General features: G+C 33.4%; 1 protein-coding gene across 7 annotated transcripts in view; it reads left to right on the top strand.

Annotated features, from left to right (window-relative positions):
* SLC4A10 (solute carrier family 4 member 10) overlaps positions 1-14,179 on the top strand; it is a 285,441-nt gene that overhangs the window by 89,772 nt on the left and 181,490 nt on the right. The window lies entirely within an intron of this gene.

The following is a 14,179-nucleotide window of genomic DNA, read 5'->3' as shown; positions in this document are numbered from 1 at the left end:
ATAAAAATGTTTGTTTTCTTGTTAGGATGGGCTAAAATATGCTACAATATCAACTCCAAAATCTCAGTGGCTTCATACAATAAATATAATAAAGTGGGTCAAGGCTGAGATTGGAAACTTCTCTTCCACACGGTCACTCAGGAATTTAGATTAACAAAAGCTTTTATAGCTGGACCACCTGATCTCCCTGGTCTCTGATAACTGGAGAAGAGGAGCATAAGGAAGTCACACTCATTTTCTGTACTTTCTCCCAGGCGTGACACACCAGCACTTTTGCTTATCACTAGTTACTACAAGGGCCTGAGAAATGTTAATATATTTCTTGTATCCAAGAGGTGAAAAAGGACAACATGCTATTATGAGTTCTCTTAATAACTACACTTTAATATTAAAAAATCAAAATACATAACTTTATGTGAATATATGTTCTTATATAGGTTTGAGGAAAAAATAGAAAATTGTAAGATTTGAAAAAGAGGGCTTGAATTCCATTTAATTTTTTCTATCTAAAATATCTGTTGTTACTATTAATGTTATATATGTGGTATGTTAAAATTGGGAGAAAAATGGTTAAGCTTTGAGAAAATGAAGCAATATGTCACAGAGAACATGAATTTTAAAGTCATATAAAATTTTATTCAGATCCTAATTCTGCCTCATATTAGTTGAGCAAGCTATACTCTTGGGCAAGTCATTGAACCTGTCTTTACTGAACTTCAGATTCCTTATCTTTGAATATTTATAGAAATATTTATAGCTATAATGCTAGCTATAAATAAGTTTTGGCCATTTCTCTTATCTAATAAATAGAGGAACAGATTATTCACATACATTTCTAATAATTGGAGTTTGATTCTTCTAAGTAGTAGAGGAAATTCTAACATCTCAATCGAACATCATTTGAGCAAATTGAACAAATAATAGTCTTTGGCCTTGTGAAGGGAATAGTTAGTTGAGGAAATTTAAGAAGTTATCCATCTTCTTAAGAGAGTTGAAAAAAAAAAAAAAAAAAGAGAGAGTTGAACAATGCATGGGTTGGGGTACTAACTCCCATGCATATTTGAAAATCCATGTATAACTTTTGACTTCCCCCAAATTTAGCTACTGATAGCTTACTGTTGACCAGCATCCTTACTGATAACATAATCAGTCAATTATCTTACAATAAAGTAAAGTAGAGAAAAGAAAATGTTATTAAGAAAATCATAGGGCAGAGAATATACATTTGCAGTATTTACTGAAAAAAAATTCTCATATAAGTAGACTCACACAGTTCAAACCTGTGTCATTAAAGGGTCAACTACACATTTTTACTCATCTTTTGGCATTTTTTCATTTCCTGTTTCTTTTTTTCCCCCCAATTTTCCCCATGTTTAGGGCATTGTAATTTCCTTTCTAAATATCCCTTGAATTTTGAGATAATTAGAAAATTTAAGAGCTCGAGTGTTTTTGGTTGGTTGTTTTTGTTCTTTTTTTAGATCTAAAGGGGAAAGTAAATAAAGTGGTCATCTCCAGTCCCTTTACCACATTTTTGGTATTTGTATAGGAAAATCACTTTGCTTAAAGTAATTAAATATAATAGATGTTAGCTTTTTAAAAAAATTGCATCACTAAGCATATTTCTACCATTTTATTAATGACATTATGAAGCTTATCACTAATAAACAATCTCTGAGGTTAAAGAAAAAAATCACAAAACCAGTTAGACTTGCTTACTTTGCTTTTTAAGTACTTAAACACTACACTTTTCATAACTCATGGGTATACTTGAAGTATTTCCTTTCACTGCTTATTTTCTTATCATCTTCTAATGTTTTATATTTCTTACTCCTCATTATCATTTTCGTTATCTAAAAATATCTTGAATTTTTTCTATTTATTTAATCCATCATGCCATATATATTATTTTATTATCCCCATCATCTGGCTCATTTTGGTTTTGTTTATATTAGGAAACTTCTTTCCATCTAATTATTGAATATCCAAGCCCACCTCCCCTATAAGTCATTAAAATACAGACACTATGAGCTTATTTCTGTTTAAATAATTAATATAATTGACTATTGTGTATGTAGGCCAACTCAGATCTGTCCTAATTTATGATGAGAAAGCCAAATAGTTATGTAGTGCTCTAATTTAGTAGATTCTCACAAATCTATAATGAACAAGTGCTTACTATAGAAAGGATAAAAATTACTAATTAGGGGCTCCTGGGTGGCTTAGTCAGTTGAACATCTGACTTCGGCTAGGGTCATGGGTTCAAGTCATGGTCTTGGGAGTCCTAGGATTGTCCCTGCATTGGGCTCTGCACTCAGCAGAGAGTCTGCTTGTCTCTCTCCCTATCGCAGTGCCCTTCCCCCTCCCGTGCTTGTGCTCTCTCTCTCTCAAATAAAGAAATACCATCTTAAAAAAAAATAAAAACCAAAATGAGATACCACCTCACACCAGTCAGAATGGCTAAAATTAACAACTCAAGAAACAACAGATATTGGTGAGGATGTGGAGAAAGGGGAACCCTCTTACTCTGTTGATGGGAATACAAATTGGTGCAGCAACTCTAGAAAACAGTATGGAAGTTCCTCAAAAAATTAAAAATAGAACTACCCTGTGATCCAGCAATTGCACTATTAGATATTTATTCAAAAGATACAAATGTAGTGATTCAAAGGGGCACATGCACCCCAATGTTTATAGCAGCAGTGTCCACAATAACCAAACTATAGAAAGAGTCTAGCTGTCCATCAACAGATGAAACAATAAAGATGTGGAATATTATTCAGCCATTAAAAAGAATGAACTCTTACCATTTGCAATGATGTGGATAGAACTAGAGAGTTTTATGCTAAGCGAAATAAGTCAGTCAGAGAAAAGCAAATATAACATGATTTCATTCTATGTGGAATTTAAGAAATGAAACGGATAAACATAGGGAAGGAAAAATAAAATAAAATGAAAACAGAGGGTTATACAAACCATAGAAGACTCTTAATTCTAGGAAACAAACTGAGTGTTGCTGGAGAGGAGGTGGGAGGATGCAGTAACTGGATGATGGGCATTAAGAAGGGCACTTGATGTAATGAGCACTGAGTGTTATATGCAACTAATGAATCACTAAATTCTACCCCTGAAACTAATAATACACTACATGTTAATTAAATCATATTTAAATAAAATTTTTTTAAAAAGGATAAAAGCGCTAATTATATTTTAAAATGTATACATATACCTTTATCTTCTTATAGTTGATACTAATTGATATTATAAGTCTAGAGTATGTCAGTAAAGCTATCAGGATTTGGGGTGACAGGAGTGGAGAAAGTATTGATATATGGAAGAGTTATGAATGTTATTATCTTAGGCTAATGCACAGAGAGCTACATGAATACAGATCAAAAATAACCCTTATTTACACTGAAGTAGAAAGCAATATAAAAAATCAACTACTGTACAACTAGAAGGGTTCTTAGAAATCATGAAGTTAATTTTTAAACACATTTTTATTTTCTTTATATTTGTTCATGTCCTTCAGTTTCTAGGCTTAGGATTCCTTTGTGCATCTCAGACATCTTTCTGGGATCATTTTTATTCTGAAGTATATACTTTGAAATCCTTTTACAAAGGATGCCTTGGGAATAAATTCTTTATTTCTATTTGTCTGAAGTGGGTTTCTTGAATGATAACTTTGCTGGGTATCCACTTCTGGATTTACAATAGTTTTGTTTTGTTTTTGTTTTTGTTTTTGTTTTTGTTTTTTTACAATACTCTTTCCTCAGCATTCTGAAGGTATTATGTTACTGTCTTCCGGCCTCTATCATTGTTTGTTTGACATTCCTTTGGAGGTAATCTTTTCTTTTTCCTTTGCTGCTTTAAAAATGTGTTGTTCTGTGACTCCACATGATATGTAGAGGTGTGAATTTTTCTTTAATTATCCTGTTTGTGATTCATTGTGATTCCTGAATCTGTGGATTCATGTGTTTTATCAATTCTGGAAATTTTTCACCTATTATTTTCACCTTCCTCGTTTTTTCTGTCCTATCCTCCAAAAATCCATTTTGGTATATGTTAGACTACATCATATTACCCTCATTTAAAAAAATTACCTATATCAGGGATACCTGGGCAGCTCAGTCAGTTAGTTGTGTTTGCCTTCAGCTCAGGTCATGATCCTGGGGTCCTGGAATGGAGCCCTGTTTTGGGCTCCCTGCTCAAGCAGAGAGTCTGCTTTTTCCTCTCCCTCTGCCTCTACCCCTTACTTGTGCCTTCTCTCTCTCCTTCTCTCCCTTCCTCTCAAAATAAATAAATAAATAAAATCTTTAAAAAAATCTATTTCTTATTTTTCACATCCTTGTCATTTAATGCTATGTTCTGTGTATTTTTTTCAGATCGTTTTGCCAGTCCCTAATTTGTCCAGTCTACTGGTTTACATATCTTCAATGTTAAGGATTATATATATATTTTTTTTTTTTTCTGTAATTTCTAGAAGTCCAACCTTTTCACATCAAGATTTTCAGTCCTGTCTCAGATATTAGAAGTTTTCTTTCCAAGCATTTGGATTGTTAGGAGAATAAAATCAGTAGCTTGGTAATTTAGTACTCAGTCTTGCTCTGGGTCCAGCTAATATCTTGCACCAAATAGGCTCCTGCCTTAATACTTGCAACTAAACTACTACTTTGCCCACTTATCTGCCTGACAAAAATGCCTTTATCTTTTAAAAATCAGCTAAAGTGTCTCTTTAGTAATAATAAACATTTACTAAGAACTTGATTAGCAAATTCAAGAACTTTACATGTATTAATAAGTCATTTGACAAAGAGATTACATAAGATGCCTAAAATCACACAAGTAGGAATTAACTGAAACAAGACTTAAATTCAGGGATAGCCTTGCATACAAATTCTCAGTGTTTATCCAACACTGCCTTTCTCTTGACCTGAATGGGAGCATCAGCAGCAGAGGGATGGCCATACCAGCAAGAACTTGGACCTGAGCACCGAACAAGCCCCTAGGGATGTGTCAGATGCTTAGAGAAAGACACAGCAGGACAAATGAAGGAAGGCCTACAAGACAGATGGAGCCTCATAGGGCATGAGCAAGCAACATGCAGAGAGAAAAGACAGCATGAGGCAACAATTAGGAAATCTAGCAGCCATTAATATCATTTTCTGGGTACCAATTGGGTTCCTATGCAGAAGTGAAGGTCTAGAAGGACTCTTAAGAATAAGACAGGAATCAAAAAATATAAAAAAAAGAATAAGACATGAATCAAGTCTATAATTCAAAACAAATTGAGGGCGATCAGGAGGGCAAACAAAGCAGGAACTCAATTACACAGGTATTGGTGCCTTTTAAAATACTATTGGCTAATTAAAACTGGTCTTAACTTCTCAAACACTTTTTATCCTTAAACAATCAGATGTTAGGACCATTAGGAGAGATAGTATTCTCTAGGTTACAGTGGCAGTAATAAGTACACTACTGTATGTGCTCATGAAATTAATCCCAAGCCAGAAATAGGTAGATTTTAATTTTAGTGACCTAACTGTGTAGTTCCCCAACTAGTCTTTAAGGTTTACATGGGTGGAGTGTTCCAAGTAAGTGAGATGAGAAAAATCTTGAAATTGTTACATGATAGTTTATTTCATGCCTTCTTAGCCCTATTCCTGTGATAGCGTTTTATTCTCCAATCCTTATCCTCAGTTCCATTTTTTCCCTATATGCTTGAAGATGAAATAACCCATTTACTCTATATAAGTGAATGAAACCTAACTACTACCTCCCCAACTCAGTATTTTGGAAAGGAACTCAAGTGACTCTGTTAAAAATATGTAGGGATGGAGAAAGAGTGAATTATTGGGCTACTTTATTCTTTAAGAAAAGATTTATTTATTTGAGAGAGAGAGAGAGAAAGAATGAACAGAAGGGGCAGAGGGAGAAGAAGAATCTCAAGCAGACTCTGTGTTGAGCATGGAGCCAGACATAGGGTTTGAAACCAGGATCCTGAGTCATAAGCTGAACTGAAACCAGGAGTCTAATTGATGCTCAGACTGAGAATCAACCGACTGAGCCACCCAGGCCCTCTAGGCTACTTTATAATAAACATTTCCTGTGACTTCATTAACACAATATATAAGATAGATTTAACTTGTATTACATGAGATGGTATAGTCTACAATTTAGAGTAGATACCAGATTCTAATACCTAGTTTCCAAGCAATATCCTGGTACAAATAGATGTGTTTATATGTTTTATGGAAATATAATATGCTAAATGAAATTCAAAGTTAGGGTTGGCTTATGCTTAGATTCCAGTTTGACTCGTATTTATTGAACTCTTATGATATGTTAATTTCTGACCTGATGCTTCACAGCTCTTGTCCTATTTAATATAGCATAGTGAAATTAGAGATTAAATTGTTGACTTCTTTATATGTATAATACTTTAACTTACATGGTTAATGCAAAAATAGCCTCTAGAGTAAATACAGATCATATGTTGAATATTAATATTGAATCCAAGTGTTAGTGTTTGGTTTTCTTAATTTCATAATTTAAAGTAAAAGGTAATAAAAATAATAAACACTTTAAAAACTAGCTCTCACATCATATTTATAAAATATGTGTCTATGTATCTATCCTCATTAAATTAGTAGTGGAAAATGTTTCATTTATATTAACCAGGATATTAATCTGTAAATTGAGAGAGACCCTATAGACTGAATTAAAAGTAATTTTTTCTCCATTATACTTAAATGGAAGAGAGGAAAAGTTATGTTTGCACTAAAATGTTTTGTTTTGTTCCAAATAGAAAAATAAACAAGCACAATATTCCATACTTGTAATCAATTTCTTCTTACTGTACCATCTGCTCTATTCATTTCTCCAATTTTATGCCTACCTTGATGTGTGAGTGGGGGGTGGAGTTAGAAGGATAATCTTATCAAAGGCACATTGGTGAATGTGTATTTGCTAGCTCACTTGTTCATGAAAATATTTTATAATATTAAAGAAAATATTTTGAAATGGCAAAAAAAAAGCACCTCATGGGTAGAAATGTGTACATACATTTCTTGAGTTTTGGGGAACATTCTTTGCAAGTGTAAAATGCTCATACTTGATTATTCTTTTTTCACTCCCTTTCACACATCTAGAATTTTATTCTATTTCCTCTTTTTCATTTCTTTCAGAAATTAAATATTCTTGAATTAATCATGCCTACTGAAAGATCTTTGATGACTCAGAGTCTGTTTCCAACCATTTTATCCTCTACACTTCATTCAACAGTATTTTTTGATAGATATTTCCTACTCAAAGTTTTATACATAGGTTGCCATTTTGCTTATATCTTCATCTTCACAAAATTTAATGTCTTGGATTTTAGTCATTAAACGTGACATATATGTATAGCTTAGGATCACAGCAGGAAAGAGACAGTCACTTGAAAAGCATGATAAAAGAGTTTAATGAAAGGACTGTTTTTTAAAGGCATAGACAGGATAAAGGGATATCAACAGGGTTGATGAAATCCTGGAACTTGGAGCAACAGAAAACTGTCACTATTTCTGGACTTGAAGGAGCAAGATGTGGGAGCAGTTAATGCAAACTGGCAATATCTAGAGCGGAAAGGGAGTCAGATGACAAGATTTTGTCTGTGATAGAGGAATGCAGCAATTGCCAAATTATGGCCCAACAGGGCCCATATCTCTCTGCTCCCACTATCCAGTCTTATCCTCTCTCATTGGCTAACCTCAATAAGAAGCTGGATTATAAGGGAATCTGATGATGCAGTCGATAAAGACATAGAGCATGGCGAAGAAGAGTGGAAAGGGGATTTGTAAGGGCTAATGGAGTGTACACAGCATACCATACTTTCCTAATACCTAATAAAAAGTCAGAAAATGTGGTTGTTTTAAAAAATATTTATTTATTTATTTTAGAGAGTGGGAGCATGGGGTGGGGAGAGGGAGAGAATCTTAAACAGACTCTGCACTGAATCTGACATGGGGCTCAATCTCATGACACTGAGATCATGACCTGAGCCGAAACCAAGAGTTGGATGTTCAACCAACTGCCACCCAGGCGCTCCTGTGGTTGCTTTTTTTTTTGTTGTTGGAGTGTAGTTGACACACAATATTACATTAGTTTCAGTGATTCGACAAGTTTATACATTATGCTATGTTTGCCACAAGTGTAGCTACCATCTGTCACCATAGGTCCCTATTACAATATCATTTACTATATTCCTTATGCTGTGCCTTTTATTTCTGTGATTTATTATTCCATAACTGGAAGTCTATATCTTCTACTCCCCTTCATCCATTTTTAAAAGATTTTATTTATTTATTCATGAGAGGCAGAGAGAGAGAGAGAGTGAGAGAGGCAGAGACACAGGCAGAAGGAGAAGCAGGCTTCATGCAGGGAACCTGATGTGGGACTTGATCCCGGGGCTCCAGGATCACGCCCTGGGCCAAAGGAAGGCACTAAACTGCTGAGCCACCCAAGGATCCCTTACCCTTCATCCATTTTGCTCAACTCCCACCCACCTCCCCTTTGGCAACCATCAGTTTGTTCTCTGTATTTATACGTCTGATCCTGCTTTTTGTTTATTCATTTTTTTAAAGATTCCACTACAAGTGAAATCATATGGTATTTATCTTTCTTAGTCTAACATTTCATTTAGCCCAAATACCCCCTGGGTTCATCTATATTGTCTCAAATAGCAAGATCTCATCTTTTTTTATGGCTGTGTAATATTCTAGAGTGTGTGTGTGTATATCATATCTTCCTTATTCATTTATCTATTGGTGGACACTTAGATTGCTTTTATATCTTGGCTATTATAAATAATGTTTCAGTAAACATAAGGGTGAATATATCTTTTCAAGTTAGTGTTTTTTTTCTTTGTGTAAATACCTAGTAGTGAAATTATTGGATCATATGGTAATTCTATTTTTAAATTTTGAGGAACCTCCATACTGTTTTCCACAATAGCTGTACGAATTTACATTCACATCAAAAGTATATGAGGCTTCTTTTTTCTCCACGTCCTCTTTAATACTTGTTATTTCTTGCCTTTTTGGTTTTACCCATTCTAACAGGGATACGATGATTTCTCATTGTGGTTTTGGTCTGCATTTCCCAAATAATTAGTGATATTGATCATCTTTTCATGTGTCTACAGGCAATCTGTATGTCTTCTTTGGAAAAAAATGTCTATTTAGGCCCTCTGCCCAATTTTTTTAAAGGATATTTACTTGAGAGAGAGAGATAAAGAGAGAGAGAGAGAGAGAGAGAGAGAATACATGCATGTAAGTGGGGTGGGGAGGGGCAGAGGGAGAGGGAGAGAATTTCAAGCAGATTCTCTGCTGAACATGGCCCAACAAAGGGCTCGATTTCATAACCCCGAATCATGAGCTGAGCCAAAATCAGGAGTTGGACATTCAACTGACTGAGCCATACAGGTGTCCCTTTCTGCCTTATTTAATCAGATTTTTTTTTTTTTTGGTGTTGCGTTGTATAAGTTCTTTATATAATTTGGACTTTAACCCCTTATTTGATACATTTTTTTGTAAATACCTTCTTCCATTCAGTAGATTGCCTTTATGTTTTGTTGATGGTTTCCTCTGATGTGCAAAAGCTTTTTATTTTGATTCAGTCCTAGTTTTTGCTTTTATTTACCTTGCCTTAGAAGGCATATCTAGAAAAATGTTGATATGGCTGATGTCAGAGAAATTACAATCTGCATTCTCTTCTAGGATTTTAATGGTTTCATGTATCACATTTAGGTCTTTAATCCATTTTGAGTTTATTTTTGTGTATGGTGTTAAAGGTGGTCCAGTTTTATTCTTTTGCATATAGCTCTCCAGTTTTCCCAGTATCATTTATTGAAGAAATGGTTGCTTTTTAGAAATTGAAATGATAAATGGTTCTAGGGAAGAAAGAATACTGAAATGAAAATGAACTGCTCTCTCTTCTCAATTTTCAATTCTCTTCCCACTCTCAAATGAGATGAGAATTATCAAGAGGACATGAAAATTTCAATTGTTTTGCATGGGATTACTGTTAGATTTTGTTTTACAAAGTTAGGAAAGTTTATTTCTGTCAAGACTGTGCTCAAGAGTTATGGTAAATCAGAAAAAATGTATTTTTTATACATTTGTAGATAGCTTAATGGTATTTTCAAACAATCCTAGAAGAAATTGTTGGTATCTTATTATGAATATTTTAACACTAAAATATGCTAGCTCATATTAGTCGGTCTACTATGAGAGAGTGTACTGGTTCAAGGTCACTTCAAATGTGAGAGTTGAGATAGAAAGCTCTTTTTTTCTGCTATTGCTTGCTCGTAATTGTTCTGGAAAAATAATGAAGTCTAAAGACTTTCTTGGAGGTTGAAATATTCACAATTTACATGTATATACATTTGTATTAAAAACACAAGTGTCTTAATGTTTAGAAGCAATCAAATTGTAGAAAATTATAAAATACATTTGGGTTATGACAATTATATGGCGTTTGCCTTTAAAATAGCTGAATAAAATTGGAGAAAGACAATTATCATATGGTTTCACTCATGTGGACCATAAGAAATATAGTGAAAGGGACCATAAAGGAAAGGAAGGAAACTGAGTGGGGAAAAATTAGTGAGGAAGATAACTCATGAGAGACTCGTAACTCTGGGAAACAAACAAAAGGTTGTAGAAGGGGTGGTGGGTGAGGGGATAGGGTAACTGGGTGATGGGCATTAAGGGAAGGGCACATGATAAGTGCTGGATATTATACTATATGTTGGCAGATTGAATTTAAATAAAATATAAAAAATAAAATAGCTGAGTACAAATTCAGTTTAGTCATAAGCAGGATTTAACTGGAGAGGATGATAGATAATACTATTTGTTCCTTCTTTCTTGGGAAGACATAGAGAAAAGTACTTAAATGGAACTAGGAAGAAAAAAACCATTACTTTCCTGGTGAACTTCAAAAATTGAAAAATATTGATTTGAAAGTTTAGTACTATTGTTTATTATTTGGGTAGAGGCCTATGTACGTGGATTTAAGATGTGATTTCTGTTCCTGTTCATAGTTCCTGTTACTCTGTTTCAGGGCCATAGTCTGTACCAATGTTTTTCAAATTGCAGGTCACAACCCATTTTGAAGTACCAAAATAAGTTTAAAGGATAGTGACTAGTATTTTTAAATGAAATAGAATATCCTGGGATAGAAAATATCATACTGTATTGTTTATAGTTATGGTAAATGATGGTTTGTGAAACTTTGTTTTGATTACATTTATATAAATATGTGACTGTGTTGAATATGTATTTCTTACTATGGGTTGTGCTCCCCCCAATTTTAGAACATTGTCTTATACTTATTTACTGGAATAAATCATCTTATAAATGTTTACCCAGTAGTGTAATAAAGGTAAATTGTAATGAGAGGTAATGTAAGAGATTTATGTGTTCTCTCTTTACACAGTGCTAAAATTTGTTCTGAGTAAGTAAATACATATGAAAATTAGGGTACATTAATGTATTTTATGATCAACTAATCTGAAAAGGGTAATAGTGCAAAATGAATAAAAAATATCTTACCGGTCTATTTGGGATTATTGCACAGACTGGCACCCACTGGCATTTGTCCCTGCATTCTCTTCATCACACCCACATTTACTTGCTCTTGGTAAAAAAGGAAGAAGGGAAGCACTCTATTAAAAAGTCTTCAATAATATTGAAATAATCTTTTGAACTATAACCAAAGTAGAGGAATTTCAGTATATGTATTATTAGTATTAAGTAGTATCTTGGGAATTTTCAGCCCAAAAGAATATACATTTAATATATCTATGGGCTATTTGGAGAGTATTTAAATTTATATGAAACTGCAAAATGAGTCACTTACATTGAGTTACATTCATATTCTAGCTTCAAGTTCTTTTTTTTTTTTTGCCAGTGAAACATTAAAATTAGGACACTTCTACTTGTAATTCATCTGGTAATTAAATAATCAACTATTTCCTATTTAGATTCTACTCCTACTTCTGCTGCAAAATTTCATTTTGTCTCAATATCCTAACATTAGCTATTCAGTATAATTATCTTTTGTGTGTGGGCAGTTTTTATGCTACATAAAAATAAGGAGAAAAGCCATTTTGTATAAGTTGAAAATTGATTCAGGCCCTTGAAGTAAGGATTAAGTATTTTATCATATAGATGGAAATATCTTCTTATATCCTATAAAAAACTTCTTATTTTGCAATTGTTTTAAGGGGATGCTATTGTGATTTAGTGGAATGATGCTTCTTCTGACCTCTGAACATGGATGCATGACTTTGCCTTTGGCAAGAGGGCAGAGATGCATTCCAATGTGCATATTTGATATGTCCTCCACAGAGGATAAATGTGATTTGTAAATGTATCAATAACAGTTTCTAAAGAGACTTAAACTTGCATTTGTCTGGTTCAGGAAATTATATAAATATATAACTCTTTAGTTTTTTCTATTGCTATTTTGCTCAGACCAACATATTTTTAAAACTTCGCCAAACACAAGAGCAGTAGACTCTTAATCATATATTAATTTTCATTTTTTCCTTCATTTGTAGTATAGATTTCTTTTGCTCTAATTTCAAACTCTTTGCCCTTACCTGTCTCAGCACATGTTGTCTGCAAGACACAGTACTACAGACTGTAAAACATGTTATTCTACTGTATATTTTGCTGCATATGAAGCACACAAGAGCTGATATTTCTAGATTGAAATATGTCTGTGGTCTATAATCCTTACAGTTGACAATACTTATTTGTAAAACATGGAAGCCAAATCTTTATCAAGATTATGTCTGGGAATATAAAGCTTTCAAAGAAAAAACAGAGATTTGGAATTTTTCTAATACAAATGCTAGAACAGGCTTAGAAATAGAAGTTGGAACTGGGGGGTATTATGCTGAGTGAAGTAAGTCAATCTGAGAAGGACAAACATTATATGGTCTCATTAATTTGGGGAATATAAAAAATAGTGAAAGGGAATAAAGGGGAAAAAGAGAAAATGAGCGGGAAATATCAGTGAGGGTGACAAAACATGAGAGACACCCAACTCTGGGAAATGAACAAGGGGTGGTGGAAAGGGAGGTGGCTAGGGAGTTGGGATTGACTGGGTGACGGACACTGACGGGGGCACTTGATGAACACTGGGTCTTATGCTATATGTTGGCAAATTGACTCCAATACAAAAAATTAAAAAAAAGAAGTTGGAAGATTCATTCATCTTTAGTCTACATTTTTATTTCTTTTTTGTTTTCAATAGTCCCTTTTACGACAATTTTTACATAGGTGCTCATAATCAAAAAAACTTGTAAATAATCTGTATTTCACTTCGTTCAGTATTTGGTATTTTGTTCATTTCTGCATGTTTACGTGGATTGTATTTCTCCCTCCCCTATTATGTTATTGAATACCAAATGAGTGAGTGTATTGTTTTGAGCATATGTACAATATTCAGAAGAGAGTCTCCACCATTCTAAATAAGTAAATATATATTTAATAAATATAATAAATATATATTTATATATACATATATATAAACTGGATGAAGGTTGAATGTATATGATTATAATTAAAAGTTTAGTTTGAATAAAATGCATTACACTGAAGCAAAGTAATTAGAGTTGTAGTTTACCTAATAATTGCTACTAATTGCTTTCAAGAGATTAGATGCCTCTCAACCCCATTTTAAATGGCAGTGGAATTATTTCACCTTGCCATAGCATTAGTGGTGTTAATACTAATGATTTCCATATTTTCCTTCTATAGTTCAAAATGTCATCTTGTTAACAAGAATTCTTTATCAGAGATAAAAATGCATGTTACTAAATTGTCAGGGTAACTGTTATTTGTTTTTCATCTCAGTAACCAATGATGGCAACTGGAATGTATGACTGCTTTTGATTTCATGGAAAATCAAATGACATTTCTTCTCTGAGTATGTGGTCAATTTAATTTTAATCTCCTTTTTAAATTAACACTTGATAATCAAATAGGATAGTTGTGTAGAAGTAGGTTTAAGTGGTTGAATTAAACCCCTAAAATATTAGATTATATTATAATTTATTCTCTGAAATTAAGAGAATATATGTATAGTAGTCCACTCTTATCTGTGCTTTTGCCTTCCATGGTTTCAGTGG

This window comes from Canis lupus, chromosome 34 (genome assembly GCF_048164855.1).
Source record: "Canis lupus baileyi chromosome 34, mCanLup2.hap1, whole genome shotgun sequence".
In the NCBI taxonomy this organism is placed as follows: Eukaryota; Metazoa; Chordata; class Mammalia; order Carnivora; family Canidae; genus Canis; species Canis lupus.
The sequence above is the reverse complement of the archived record's forward strand: the minus strand, read 5'-3'. Positions and strand labels throughout refer to the sequence as shown.